The 14,644-nt window shown below is 44.1% G+C and overlaps 5 non-coding genes across 5 annotated transcripts; all 5 read right to left on the bottom strand.

Annotated features, from left to right (window-relative positions):
* Positions 1 to 296: 296 nt before the first annotated feature.
* Positions 297 to 370, bottom strand: Trnat-ggu. Its single transcript has one exon. It is a non-coding gene; the product is annotated as a tRNA-Thr (tRNA).
* Positions 371 to 723: 353 nt separating this feature from the next.
* Positions 724 to 797, bottom strand: Trnat-ggu. Its single transcript has one exon. It is a non-coding gene; the product is annotated as a tRNA-Thr (tRNA).
* Positions 798 to 1,157: 360 nt separating this feature from the next.
* Trnat-ggu lies at positions 1,158 to 1,231 on the bottom strand. The gene has a single exon. It is a non-coding gene; the product is annotated as a tRNA-Thr (tRNA).
* A 360-nt stretch (positions 1,232 to 1,591) lies between these two features.
* Positions 1,592 to 1,665, bottom strand: Trnat-ggu. Its single transcript has one exon. It is a non-coding gene; the product is annotated as a tRNA-Thr (tRNA).
* Positions 1,666 to 2,025: 360 nt separating this feature from the next.
* Positions 2,026 to 2,099, bottom strand: Trnat-ggu. Its single transcript has one exon. It is a non-coding gene; the product is annotated as a tRNA-Thr (tRNA).
* Between the last annotated feature and the right edge of the window lie 12,545 nt (positions 2,100 to 14,644).

Below are 14,644 nucleotides of genomic sequence, written 5' to 3'. Positions count from 1 at the left end.
TGTTATGCCAATGGCGAACCAACATTGGTGAGCTGCCTGGGTCTGGTATTTCCATGAATTATAGTCTGCAGCGGCTCGTATATGCAACGGCAATATTCGATCAGTCATGGGCGCGCGTGGTTGCAGTTGTTTGAGCGAGTGTATATTCCTTCTGACTCGATCGCATGCAGGCTCAGAGATATATATATATATATATATATATATATATATATAATGAGAACGAAGAGGGGAGAAGGTGATTATTGAATTTATTGCATTAAAGTTAGGGAAAGGGAAAGAGAGCTGGCGAAAAATTGGGCCAGGAGCGGGGATTGAACCCGCAACCTTCGCCTGACCGGGGCGACGCCTTAACCGATTAGACCATCCTGGCCACTGTTTCGGCGGACTCAATTTCCGACCAGCTCTCTGTGTACTGTTTAGTTTCGAATTCGCTTAACTGGGTAGACGACAACCGTTGCTGATTTAAGGCCCGCGCTATTTCCGACATGCGGCAGTGACGTGGCACGTCATCTCAGCTTGCAAATGTCGGAAAGGGCCCGTCTTCCAGGATATCTAGGGAACCACTCCTCCCCATAGGGACAGGCTGCACCGTATATATAATGGGATTGAGTGAAGATTGACAAGTGCAGCCGTAGTAATAATGAGAACGAAGAGGGGAGAAGGTGATTATTGAATTTATTGCATTAAAGTTAGGGAAAGGGAAAGAGAGCTGGCGAAAAATTGGGCCAGGAGCGGGGATTGAACCCGCAACCTTCGCCTGACCGGGGCGACGCCTTAACCGATTAGACCATCCTGGCCACTGGTTTCGGCGGACTCAATTTCCGACCAGCTCTCTGTGTACTGTTTAGTTTCGAATTCGCTTAACTGGGTAGACGACAACCGTTGCTGATTTAAGGCCCGCGCTATTTCCGACATGCGGCAGTGACGTGGCACGTCATCTCAGCTTGCAAATGTCGGAAAGGGCCCGTCTTCCAGGATATCTAGGGAACCACTCCTCCCCATAGGGACAGGCTGCACCGTATATATAATGGGATTGAGTGAAGATTGACAAGTGCAGCCGTAGTAATAATGAGAACGAAGAGGGGAGAAGGTGATTACTGAATTTATTGCATTAAAGTTAGGGAAAGGGAAAGGGAAAGAGAGCTGGCGAAAAATTGGGCCAGGAGCGGGGATTGAACCCGCAACCTTCGCCTGACCGGGGCGACGCCTTAACCGATTAGACCATCCTGGCCACTGGTTTCGGCGGACTCAATTTCCGACCAGCTCTCTGTGTACTGTTTAGTTTCGAATTCGCTTAACTGGGTAGACGACAACCGTTGCTGATTTAAGGCCCGCGCTATTTCCGACATGCGGCAGTGACGTGGCACGTCATCTCAGCTTGCAAATGTCGGAAAGGGCCCGTCTTCCAGGATATCTAGGGAACCACTCCTCCCCATAGGGACAGGCTGCACCGTATATATAATGGGATTGAGTGAAGATTGACAAGTGCAGCCGTAGTAATAATGAGAACGAAGAGGGGAGAAGGTGATTATTGAATTTATTGCATTAAAGTTAGGGAAAGGGAAAGGGAAAGAGAGCTGGCGAAAAATTGGGCCAGGAGCGGGGATTGAACCCGCAACCTTCGCCTGACCGGGGCGACGCCTTAACCGATTAGACCATCCTGGCCACTGGTTTCGGCGGACTCAATTTCCGACCAGCTCTCTGTGTACTGTTTAGTTTCGAATTCGCTTAACTGGGTAGACGACAACCGTTGCTGATTTAAGGCCCGCGCTATTTCCGACATGCGGCAGTGACGTGGCACGTCATCTCAGCTTGCAAATGTCGGAAAGGGCCCGTCTTCCAGGATATCTAGGGAACCACTCCTCCCCATAGGGACAGGCTGCACCGTATATATAATGGGATTGAGTGAAGATTGACAAGTGCAGCCGTAGTAATAATGAGAACGAAGAGGGGAGAAGGTGATTATTGAATTTATTGCATTAAAGTTAGGGAAAGGGAAAGGGAAAGAGAGCTGGCGAAAAATTGGGCCAGGAGCGGGGATTGAACCCGCAACCTTCGCCTGACCGGGGCGACGCCTTAACCGATTAGACCATCCTGGCCACTGGTTTCGGCGGACTCAATTTCCGACCAGCTCTCTGTGTACTGTTTAGTTTCGAATTCGCTTAACTGGGTAGACGACAACCGTTGCTGATTTAAGACCCGCGCTATTTCCGACATGCGGCAGTGACGTGGCACGTCATCTCAGCTTGCAAATGTCGGAAAGGGCCCGTCTTCCAGGATATCTAGGGAACCACTCCTCCCCATAGGGACAGGCTGCACCGTATATATAATGGGATTGAGTGAAGATTGACAAGTGCAGCCGTAGTAATAATGAGAACGAAGAGGGGAGAAGGTGATTATTGAATTTATTGCATTAAAGTTAGGGAAAGGGAAAGGGAAAGAGAGCTGGCGAAAAATTATATATATATATATATATATATATATATATATATATATATATATATATATATATATATATATATATATATGGGCGATTTCATCTCAAATCGTGCAGGCAAAAAGGGTCGAATTTTTCATTTCGCTGAAGAAAATGTATGTTATGGCGTCCCCTCTAAAAACGCAGTAGCCACAAACCGCAAGTTCGTCGGATTTTTTCGTCTCGACTTACGAATTTCAAAAGAGGCCGCGACGGAAGGCAGTGTTTTTCACATCCGTCGTGGGTCGGATGTTTCGCTCGATCTCCCGCCGTGGATTTTTAGTACACATTATAATAACTTTTCCAAGCACTCTGCGAGCAGAAATAAAAGGCTCTAATGCCATAAAATAATTTTAGGCGTTTTGCTTTTTTTTCTGTAGAACTGTCAAATACGCCCCCTCGGTTAATTGTTGACAAATTTTAACAATCAAATACTGGCGATGTACTAGGACTACATAAATATTTTTTATGTCTATGGAGAGCCCGAAACACGCTCTTTATATATATTATAAAATTACTCAGCTGTATATAATATATTTCGCGGTACGTTTACGTTAATGCTGTGCTAAAACCAAAAAGTACTAATTTTGAAATCGATTTTCTCAAAAACCTTATGTTTTACTTTTTTATTTCTGGTACAATGTAGATATGATAGTTGTCTACGCGAAAAGTGAGTCTAGAAAGTGTGTACTTTGTTTGTATGTTCAATATTTAAGCATCAATATCGTAGAAACACAAAAATGAAATAGAGTAGTTTCACCCTGTTCTATTTATTGATCATTTAAATTTTATTATAAGCGGCAAGCTACATGGAAGAAGCTCAGAAGAGAAAGCAACGCTTCTTAACCGACCAGCAGGCGTCGCAAATTTTTGATGTCTTGTTTTTGGCGTCGTGTTGGTTCGGGGCCCTCATTGGCCTATATGAACGTCCCGCCCTTTCGGAACCAGCAGATGACCACGACCTTTCGCGCTCGTTGTGTTAGATAGGACGGCCCGTGACAGTAAAGCCAGCAGCGTACCCCGTGTCACGAGGGGTGAACTGGTACGAATGTGCCGTTGACGCGGCGAACAGTGACGGCCACGCAGGAGGAGTCAGTCAGTCAGACTATTGCAGAAGGGAAAGCGAAGGAACTGTTGCCTGGGAGGATGAGGACATCACGGCCTTACAACACTGACGGTCAACAACAGTTCTGGCCTCCAAAACAGCGCCGCGTGCGCGCTAAAACCGGCGGCGCGGGACAACAATCCCGCAGACGCACACACCAAGATGGGCCGGTTCCGTTAGGGATGTGGAGGAATGTTGGAACCATTCATCCGTGCACACGTGAAATGATACCGCGTTTTTGCCCAAGCTTCAAGCGCCCTATCCTTGAAACGGCCGTGCTCTATCTCTCTCCGCGGGGAACCGATAGTACCGAAAGGTTTTTTTGTTTTTTTTTTGGAAACAGCAAAGCCCGGAGACTAGCATTGAAAACGAGCATGTTGGTAAATATACTTGTGTTTGTTCTGCCCGGAGACTAGTTGGGTCGAAATCAGCCCCCTTGTCAACTATAACTGTTTCTGAAGAGTGGCCTTCACCCGAGATGAAAAGTTAGCGCTGCCTGACGTGTTCTTTTGAAAAAGGGGAGGGGAAAGAGAAAGTTTGAGTTACTGCAGTAACTACCTCGAAAGCTCCTCTCTCGATATGAAGCTCGAGGCATGTTACGTCTCGGTTACCTTCTCGCGCATCGCTGCTCGAATCTATTCTTCACTTTTTTCCGCTCAGCCACTGTTCCGCACAGCCGCCGTGGCTGTGCGGAATAGAGTGAAGAATAGATTTGAGCATCATCTGGACACCGCCATCCTGCCAGGCTTCAGTGTCGTGGGACTGGACTCGGCGTCGGTCAGTTAAGATTTCTTTCTATTTCGTGTGTGTTTCTTCGCCCCGCTGAACTTTGTTTCTTGGGTGCGGTTCTGCTGAACGTTTTTTTTTTATGTTTTCGTTTTTGTTAGCATTGTTTAATTCTTGGGTTTATTTCGTCATGGTGTAGCGGCCTGACGGCGCTGTAGAGAGCGTTTTCGCTGGCTTTTGGCTGTGTCCCGTTAAGGGAATGCCCGGAGGAATTGGTTTCTGTTCTTGCCGTGTGCGACTGGGTTTTTCCGCCTTGATTAAATTTTTCTTTTTTTTTTTTTTTTTGTTTTACCGTTACGTGTCGTCGACTTCTTTGACTCTCCACCAGGCGGACCTATCGACTTGCCACCGCTCGAACCTAAATCTTTCTTCTTTCTTTTAACGCTATTTTTGTCAAGATCGGAGTTAGGTAATTTTATTATTATTTTCTTTTTTTATTCCCTGCCCTTCTCCGTGAAAATCTCCCCGTGTGTTTCGGATCGTTTCTGCGTCTTCATTTTTGTGTATTACGGAAGCGAAAGGGCCATTCCCTGGGGATCAGTGCGTTGTGCGGTGAACATACCCTACCGTTTGGTTTCGGAAAGAATGGTATAATATACAATTCTTTGTATATTATATATATGTGGTGTCTTTATATGTATTAGTAATATGACAGCTTATAGCTAGTCGTGCTAGTTTAGTGCGAGTTTTATAAATCGAAACAATGCAACGTCAGTGCCTTTCGGTATTGAAGATCTACTAGACCGGCTGATTTGATTAGACATGTTGCTCGCGGTCTGCCGCTCTTATCAAAACATAAATAACTATTCAATACCACGAATTCCGTTTATAATTGATTACAAAACGCAGACAAATACTCAAGAAAACTTTTTCAGAATTCATAGAAACGCAGAATTCAAAGAAACGCATGTCTGAGTTAGGTCTTGCAAAACCAAGACGTCTTTTTCTTTTTACGATATTGAGGCTTAAATATAGAGCATACGAACAAAATACACACTTTCTCGACTTGCTTTTCGAGTAGACAACTATCATATCCACATTTAGCAAAACATTAAAAAAAAATAATAAAGAATCGGTTTTTCGAGAAAATCAATTTCAAAATCGGTACCTTTTGGTTTTCGCATAACATTAACGTAAACGTACCACAAAGGATATTTTATAAACCTGAGTCATTTTTTAATATATGCAGGGTGAAACAAAGAGACGCCAGGCTCTTTAAATCGACCGGAAAATTCGGTTTCTTAACCTATCACACTACGACTTTGTGCAGCGTTGCCCACAGGTGGTGCATTTTTTTTTTTTTTTGTAAAATTCGCAAAGAGCGAACTTACCTGAGGAAAAAGTAAAGAAAGAAAAAGGCTTAGCCCCTATGGAAACGCAGCGACGTCACCGGTCTGCAAACAACACGGCGCCGTTTCGCACGGGAGACAAGAGATGGCGCAAGCGGTCGCCACGCCAACTGCCGGCAACGAACGAGCAGACGACGCCGAGAGCCGGCCCTTTTGCAGACAAGGAACTGCAGTTCCTTGCTGTTGCCGCGCCTGTCTTTTTTTTTTGTTTCTGCGACTGTCGCCGCCTGCGGAACGCGCGCCGCTTTTGAGTCGTAAAGATCGTCTGGTAAAAAGGCCTGCTCTCGGCGCCGTATGCTCGTTCGTTGGCGGCGTTTGTTACGCCATCTTTTGTCTCCCGTGAGAAACGGCGCCGTGTTGTTTGCAGACCGGTAACGTCGCTGCGTTTCCATAGGAGCTAAGCCTTTTTCTTTCTTTACTTTTTCCTCAGGTAAGTTCGCTGTTCGCAAATTTTACGAAAAAATGCACCATCTGTGGGCAACGCTGCACAAAGTCGTAGCGCGATAGGTTAAAAAACCGAATTTTCCGGTCGATTTAAAGAGCCTGGCGTCTCCTTGTTTCACCCTGTAGAAACGCGTCCAAATGTCGCGTTTTTATAGAACGCCGTAGAATGCTGCCCCGGCGTTATATCCTTCTAAAAATATTTTAATTAGTGGTTTTCGATAATGCTCTACAAGTTTCTAATTGGAACCATATGTCGATTTTCAGTAATTAAAAATAATTAACCAATTTTAATTAATTATTCGATTTTTAGCAAAGATTAACCACCCACATAATGTCCGCCTGGCCGTATAACCCCACCTGCACAAACCGCATAAGTGTAGCTTTCACGGCTTTTTGAAAACAAATCTGAAAAGATAAAAAAAATACGCCCTATATATATGTATATATTAGCACAGTGTTTGTAATCCCGCTCACACTACCAGAATTAACTTTCGATGGTCCGACAGGCTTACCTGATGGTGCCTGATAGACCATCAAAAATTTCTCGATGGTGGCTCATGGACCATTAAAAGCTCCTGTTTGTAGCTCAGACACATTAAAAAATTTGTTTGGCCGACTGACAGACCATCGAAACGTTTTAATATTTCCCAAATGAGACCACAAGGATATCTCAATAGACCATCAGAACGAAAAAAAGCTGATGGTGCTTCTCATGACATCTTTCGATGGTGGAAAGAACGTGACTATACTCGGGAGGTTCGTGCAGTGGCCGAGAGAAGGCGCCAATGATCTTACGTCGTCGCGCATGCGTGAATTGCATTCGGTGTGTAAAGCTGACAGCGGCGTAGCTCGATAACAGTGTGTTCAATTCGTAACACTCCGCCTCAACAATAGTCCTAGGGTACTCAAAGGGTAACCAAGAGAGCTCCTTATGGATTCGGGTATGTTTTTGCAACCATAGTTTTGTTGTAAATTGTTTTATTGTCCGTTGGTGAAACGACTTGTTGATCCGCTTTATCATGTTTATATTATGTTTACAATCTAAGTTTAGAGAATGCGCCAAAAAACGCACTTTGCTTCATAGGAAATTGATTAACCGGGCGTACCTGGACTGTGGACTGAGTGTTTGGGAGGAAAAACGTTTACAAAGCCGCGAATGTGGTAATACGAGGCTTACTGCATTCTCGGGGCGACAAGGCATAGTGTATTGCACACTGTCAAACGACGCTGTTATGCCCAGCATGGAAGATGGGGACATAGTGTAGATAACCACGAAACGGACACCGCTGAAGTTGCTGCTCGTCTTGGAGTCTCAAAAGTAGCGAGTGGATTAAAGGCATTTTTTCTTATATTTTGTTTTTACGGCCTAATAATTCAACGCTCAAATATTTCCGAATAGAAATAATAGCATGCCACAACCTAAGTGCGAACTTTGCTTTTAGATTTCTACGGGGGTTTCAGGAGGCACGCTAACGTTTTTTGAAATAATATTGGGCACAAATTAAAGTTTACATTTGACTGTAATGAAATCTTTGTGTTCTGCCACTGCATATGTGTGATTAGAGCTTACACCGACCAACACACCATCACACCATCAAACCATCACACCACCGAACCATCAAGTCATCACACCATCAAACTATCAATATCTCAAAATACGCCAGACCATCAAACCATCGCACTATCAGGTGATCAGACCATCAATGTCCCAAAACACGTCAGAGCATCATGATGAACCATGAGGATCTTTCCTGATGGTCTTTTTGATAGCAATCTGCTTGCGGACATTTCATTTATCACAAATGTGGACTGAACCAAACTCTGCGCAGTCATTACTTTTTTAAACGTGTGCATGCTGGCCTGCACTTTGACATTGATACAGTTCATTTCGCCGTCTTAACGTATAACCATTACGGTCCAAGGAAGTCCATTTTGATTTGTTGAAACGCGGCAGTTGGGGGGAGGGGTGGGGGGTATCCAGCTGAAGAAGTCCTGCCGGCTTCCTGGGCGATTCCTTGCGTTGTTGGCATTCGTGACACGATAGACATGAACGGTGTTCAAAACCTTGGGCAAGTAGGCCATTTCACTAACTCTGGCAAGTCTCCTGCCGTACCCGAGGTGCCCCGCCATCGGGTCGTCAAGGCGTCCTTGGAAGAGTTATTCTCGAAGGCTGGCTGGGATAACCAACCGTAACGCTCTCTTGTGGTTGCCGAAGTTCTTGTACTGCACCCCTTGTCAAATATCGAACGGTATCGTCCGGGATAATTCTGCCTACGCAGCCACGTTCGCGCATCCGTGCAATAAAGAAAAAAAAGTCCGTCCAGCTAATTTGGCAGCTTGCTTGGCTCCCGCCAAGATGGTGGGGGTTCAATGCCTGCAATTGTCTGTTGTTTTTATCTTTCCCTAAGTTAACAAAGGATTACAAAATGTTGAAAATTTTGTAGTTTGTTTATACTCACAGTGTATAATACCGGAACAATCGAGGTCTATGTTCTAGGGTTCAAGAGAAGCCTTGAGGAATGCTGTGCCGCTCCGCGCAGTCAGCCTCATTCTCGCGCCCGATCCCGCTGCTGCGCCGCCATCGACGCCTGCGGCGCCTCTTCCTTTATTTGTTTTGTTTGGACGGAAATTTAAAAGTCTTAGAAATAAAAAAAAGCCTCGATTCCATGCATACCACGACAGAAGATTGCCTATAATCGACTCTTGAAGAAATATTTCCAATAGCAACTTTCAGCCCTCGTGATGTCTCGAGAGGCTTCCACCAGACGAAGTATGCCTCTGCAACCGTTTGAATCGTTTGTATATGATACAGTTTTTATCTTGTAGTATTTATGGAAAACATGGCAGTTCTAACCAAAACTACACAGGTTTAGACAAAAACAAAAATTAGCAGCGACCTTTATCACAAAAGTGCCATAATGCATGATATACAGTATTTAATGTGCAGTTATTTAAAACTAGTTGAATGCATTAGGATGTCTCTCCAGGGACTAAAGAAACGCCTTCATTTTTGTTCATCAATTACCCTGGTATATTGAGGGAGAACCTCGGTGCATAGGTAACATGGCGTCAATGTTTCAGCTAAATTCATTGGAAAAATAAGTTGGTGCGTAGGTCACTTGATATAGATTTACCCGCCAAACTTAGAAGATGAACAGATTTCGTGCAAAGGTCACCTGACGTCAAGTAAGATTGGGTAAATTTTTTTCGGTAAATATTACACAGAAACTGAATTGATGTATAGGGCACGTGTTATTAGGTCACGTGATATCACACTGATCTCGCTAAACCTAACGGGAAACTAAACTGGTGTATACTTAGCGTGACTTCAATTAACGTGAAACTAATTCCCCGCTGAATTTAGTGGAGAATCTGAATTGAAATTAAATGAAATCTTTATTTCCAGATATTTACTCTAGCGGGCCGCCGGACAAAAATATACCATATGGTAACTTGATTTAATCTGGGGCCCTGATGCAAAAAAAAAAAAAAAAAAGCATAGCAATCTGGCAGAAACGTGTGATACATTGAAAAGCCTTGTTATTCAACATATAGAGTGTCTCTTACCAACTAGGCACCTACTTCAGTTCAATAAACCGAGTAAACAAGTGAGAGCGCAGAAACGTTCGGCAGCAAGCATATTATGCGAAAGTGAGAAAAAAAAAGAAAAATGTCACACAGAGACATCCGCGTTAGATGAAACACATATACAATTCAGCTCTAGTCAGAGAGTATATATACTTTTTTTTAGGTGGTACCGGTTGAGTAGAAAAGGTAACATATGGCGAAGGGATTGTAAAGTATGATTTGTGCGGAGATGAGGAACATACCATATCTCAGAGCAGCGCACACTGATCAGGACGTCGTTTTTTTCAAGTCCGAGGTGAGCCAAAGAAATTCAATGAATTCATTTGTACCGAAAAGGAAAGCATCCAAAAGACGATACACGCGCATATTTGTAATGGCAATAATCCTGAATTTTTGGAACAGCCGTTTAGTGTATATAAGTAGGGTACATCAGCGATGATACGTAGTATCTTTTTTTGAAGTAGCAGTATTTTGTTTAAATTGGAACTTGTTATTGTGCCCACACGAGGTGACAATAATTTATATGAGACCGGAAAAAGGCATGATAAATCATGAATTTAATGTTAACAGGCAATATTGAGTGGCATCTTCTAACAACGCCAATGACTCTGCGCAACCTGCTGACCAAATTATCAATATGGCGATCCCGCGACCGATTTTCAGAAAAAATTACGCCCAGCGTTTTGTGGTGCTTAACTATGTCAATTACTGTACCGCCTAAGGTGAGGGATTTAGTGAAGGAGACGTGCTTATTCACTGTCCAAAATATGAGTGCCTTGATTTTGTTTACATAAATGTTAAGGCAATTTACCTCAGACCATCTGCGAAATTGCGCGAGAATAACGTTCTCCTTAATAATTAAACTTTGTGCGTCTACGCCCGACTTAAAAAGGCTGGTGTCATCGGCATATCTTACAGACTGCGCAAGAGCACTAACCTTTGCAACGTCGTTTATAAAGGAATGTTAAAGAGCAGAGGGCCCACTATGCTACCCTGAGGCACGCCGCAGGTTACGGCTTTGAGGAAAGAAAATCTTTCTACGCGTCTGAATGTCTCGAGGAAATAAACTTTTTGAACAAGATACTCTCTTTTCTAGTCACTTTGATGTAATCAAGTGTGATCCAATGTTTTCTTGATTTTCTCGATCGTTATATTAGTTTATACGGGAAACATTCATCACAACATTAATCACAGCACTTCTTGAATAAGTCATTAAACGTATCGTAGGCATCATTTACATTGGATTGTAAAGTCACAGATGTCCAGTCGAGAGCACATATTTCGTTTTTAAAATGCAGCATCTGCAGCGGGCTGTTGCCTTTCTGTGGTGCCGCCGTTCTTCTGAGCAAATACAAATTAATATTAATATTATTCTTATTAATATTATCACACTGGAAAATGGGCGACGAGAAGTCAGGTCATGTGATGTCGGATCACGTGACGGCAAGTCACAAGACATCATTTGACATCACTTGACCTAAATACCAGTTTACTTTCCCCGCTAAATTTTGCGAGAAATGCAAGGACGGACAGACGAGCGCAAAAAAAAAAGTTTTGGTATGGGCATTTCTATGGATCATTTGAATATTTAAAGCAAATGTATTCGCGTGCGATACAGGATACCGTTTGACGAGAATAATCAAACATCTGCTGAAAATACGGCGAAAATAAAAACATGTGCTTATGACAATCAAAGCAGCATCAGGCTTACTATTGGAGTTTGAGTTGACGTGCATTGTAATGAACGAACAATTATTTGAAGTAGTGTGGCGATGCGGGCTAGTTCGCTCATGATCAGTGAATTCGACACAGCGCACAAGCAACGAACACAAAGTAGAAGGGTTTACACAAAAAAACGTTTACTCTAAACTGAAGTTTTTTTTGTTTTTTTTTTTGAAGAAACACTGAAATAAATTGCAGCATTCCATACCATATTGGACAATTCAGCACGTGTCGAAAAAACATACCTTGACACGGACTGCATTGGCAATGATGGTGTGAAACGCTGCTGCTTATTTCGGTGTTCCTCCTCAATACCAACTTCAGTTCAAAGTAAGCGCTCTCCTTTTTACACCCTTCTACTTTCTCTTCGTTTCTTGTGTGCTGTGCCGAATGCACTAAGCAATTGACCTTTTGCAGAGATTGTTGTGCGCATGCGCAGAATTTAGGAGAGGGGAGGAAAGGGAGAGGCGCCATTATTGGTGGCTCTCGTCGTCCACCTGGAAGCTCAGCGCGCATCGCTAGTCGTGTGTACATCGAGCACAGTTGCGATGCCTCAGCGCTGTTCAGCTGTTGGCTGCACGAATAGTTGCAAAAACGCTCCGAACTTGAGCTTCTTTCGATTCCCAGTAGCGACACATCACCCAAGGAAGCGCGAGAAATGGATCCAAGCGCTGCACCGATAAAACCCGGACGGATCGCCTTGGAAGCCATCTGCCACCTCGCGTGTTTGTAGTGCCCATTTCATTGCAGGTCAGTAAAATTTTGAACTCAAAAAAGCCGCGGCCTACTTCGTGCGGCTAGTTGTTTCTAAAAATCTGTTCGTCCTTCTCTATTTACGATGCAGGCGTCTCATCTCGAGAGAAAGATCACCCGGATTTCGCGCCCCCCGTGTTTATGTACAAACCGACACGCGCCTCCGCGCCGAGTTCACTTGCCCGGTTTAGTAGGGTAGCGAAGAGGCGGGACGCTAAGCTCTCATCAGGGCACACCAAAGGTATGTACCTACTTTGACGTTTGTTTTCGTGGGCGCGATGTCCGCGGGTCATGGTCGTGCCCCTACTTGAAACGTTGTTTTCACGCGACGACGGCGGCGTTCACAATCAACAGACCGTCGAGGATTAGCGAAAACATTGTCAAAGTGCAGCCGAGCGGTTATAAACCCGAAGACTGGGAAGGAAACTTATGAAGATATGTTTAAGATTTCAAGTCATTATAGTTTGAGTCATTATATTGAGTCATTATTACGCGGCGTCCCTGGCGACTGGCGATAAGAAATGACTCGCTGTAGTGGCATTTAAAGATCCGATTTCTTTTTTTACTCTAAAGCACTTTTGTCCACCGTCATCGTTTTTTTCTTGTTTTTTTTTTTATTTTGGACTTCATTACTGAAAATATTTTATTGGTGCAGCTCAAGTCACTGCAACCAGCTCTACTGCATCTCAAGACCCTGCGACTACTGGGCTACCAGCTGGCGGGGACATTCTTTCTGGTGGAAGAGACGAGAATGCACCTGCAAGGCTCGAAAAAGAATCCTCTGATCAGATGGACAATGGGGCCCATGCAGGTGCAGCAGCAGAGCTGGAACTTGGAGATGTTCTTAACTCAGATTTAGAAATAGCTGAAGAGGCAGAATCGCATGTCATGGGGGACCAACTTGAGTTTCTTGAGAAAAGGGTGAAGGAACTAGAAAGAGATGTGGAGCGGGAGAAAGAACGAAATGAACACTTGACGATCCAGCTGAACAAAGAGCACCGGGTTAACGAGGACCTAACTTTGAAGTGCACAGAAATGCACAATCAGGCACTAAGCCTAGAGAACATAAAAAAGGGTAATGACTTTATGTACTACACAGGGCTACCTACCTACAAAGTGTTTAAACATCTCCACGACCTTGTCCTTGAAACATACCCGGCAGTTGGCAAGGGCAACTATATGGGTGCCCAGGAACCCGAAGACCAGCTCTTTAGGGTACTTGTACGTCTCAGAACTGCAATGCCATGCAAAGAAATTGCACGTAACTTCGGGGTGTCCGAATCAACTTTAAGCCGTACTTTTGCTCGGTGGTTATTTATGCTCAACAGTGTACTTCGAGATATCACACGGCTTCCGCAGTTGCATGAAGTTCAACGGAACATGCCCGAGTGCTTTCGGGAGTTTCCAGATACACGCATTGTACTGGACTCCACTGAGGTTCGGATTCAGAAACAGTCTGCCCTGGAAGCCCAACGAAAGACATTTTCCAGCTACAAACATGCTAACACTATGAAGTGTTTGGTTGGTATGACACCCGACTGCCTCATAGCATTTGTATCAGATTTGTTTGGAGGCAGTACAAGTGATCGTGCCATTGTTGACAGGTCCGTCATAGGGCCGGAGACTAACCCCGGCCCTATGACAAGACTAACCCCGGCCCTATGACAGAATCCCAAGCCAAGCAGTTCGCAGAAATGTTTAAGATGATGCAAGATTTGAATGACCGTTCTTTGAGGGCGGAGCAAGGGCAGAAAAGTTTAATTAATACTGTAAAAGAGATAAAAGAAAACCAGCACGTCATTGAAGCAAAAATTAACGCTATTGGAACTAGACTTTCTCTTGTTGAAACAAAAGTATCCGCACTTGAGCTTGCCAACAATGAAATTCGCGCGAAGCAGTGTCTTGCTGAAAGCACTAACTTCGCCAATCGGCTTGATGATCTGGAAGATCGGTCGCGCCGAAATAATTTAGTTATCTACGGAATTCCAGACGTTCAATCAGAAACTTGGGCTGAAAGTGAAAAAAAAGTGCTTGACATTGTCTCCCATATCCTTGATACTCAGGCTCCTCCCGACTGCATTGAACGCGCGCACCGAATTGGGCCCTTCGTCGCTAATAAATGTCGGCCAGTAATAGTAAAGTTTTCTTCATTTAAAGACAAGGATAAAATATTTTTCTCACGGTTCAAACTAAAAGGAAGCGCCACGTACCTGAGTGAAGACTTTTCACCAGCAACGCGTCTTGCCAGAAGGAAACTAATCGAATTTGGGAAAACAAAAAATGCGTATTTCAGTTGCGGTATAATAAACTATTTATTAACAGGCAGTGCTACATGTATAACTCTTCAAATGATACTATCTTCGAGCTGAGTAATGGCGCTAAGGCGCGTGCGGCAGAAGATACAGCGCCAGTCTCTTCTAA

This window comes from Ixodes scapularis, unplaced genomic scaffold, assembly GCF_016920785.2.
Source record: "Ixodes scapularis isolate PalLabHiFi unplaced genomic scaffold, ASM1692078v2 PGA_scaffold42__2_contigs__length_573088, whole genome shotgun sequence".
NCBI classification, from domain to species: Eukaryota; Metazoa; Arthropoda; class Arachnida; order Ixodida; family Ixodidae; genus Ixodes; species Ixodes scapularis.
This window is presented reverse-complemented; position numbering and strand designations above follow the sequence as displayed.